The sequence below is a fragment of the Bison bison genome, unplaced genomic scaffold (assembly GCF_000754665.1).
Source record: "Bison bison bison isolate TAMUID 2011002044 unplaced genomic scaffold, Bison_UMD1.0 scf7180017864243, whole genome shotgun sequence".
NCBI classification, from domain to species: Eukaryota; Metazoa; Chordata; class Mammalia; order Artiodactyla; family Bovidae; genus Bison; species Bison bison.
The window spans coordinates 2,315,880-2,316,322 of NW_011494815.1; the positions used below are offsets into that span (position 1 = coordinate 2,315,880).

General features: G+C 60.3%; 1 protein-coding gene across 1 annotated transcript in view; it reads left to right on the forward strand.

The window, feature by feature from the left end:
• CORO2A (coronin, actin binding protein, 2A) overlaps positions 1-443 on the forward strand; it is a 65,851-nt gene that overhangs the window by 898 nt on the left and 64,510 nt on the right. Inside the window, exons 2-3 of the mRNA XM_010847048.1 lie at positions 151-239; positions 318-396. The gene's annotated coding sequence lies outside the window, so the exon portion shown is untranslated. The remainder of the gene's footprint in view (positions 1-150; positions 240-317; positions 397-443) is intronic.

Below are 443 nucleotides of genomic sequence, written 5' to 3' on the forward strand. Positions count from 1 at the left end.
GTATTCCTAAAAGGCTGGACCACCCCCATCTCTGTCCCAGTGCCTAGCATGCAAAACCCCATAGCAGGCGAGAACGGGCAGCAGCGCCCCCTCCTGGCTGCAGAGAGAAAGAAGGGCGTCCTCCGGGTCCTCCCCGCCCTCTTCCTGCAGGCGGACAGAGAAGCCTCAGGAATAACTCCACCAGCCCAGGTTCAACGAGCGCTGCTCCCGAGGCAGGCTCTGCGCACGCACTTCACCAGGTGGGTAAATTAGATCGTCTCATCTAATTTTCAAACAGCTCTCTAAGGCAGACACAGTTACTGTTTCCCTTTCACCAGGGGAGAAACTGAGGCTCCCGGAAGATCGAGTCCCTTGTTCCAAGCCACTCGGCGAGGGAGCGGCGGGACGCGAAGGCAGGCGAGTGTGACTGTCCCCAGCCTCGGCTCGGTTAGCCAGGCAGCCCG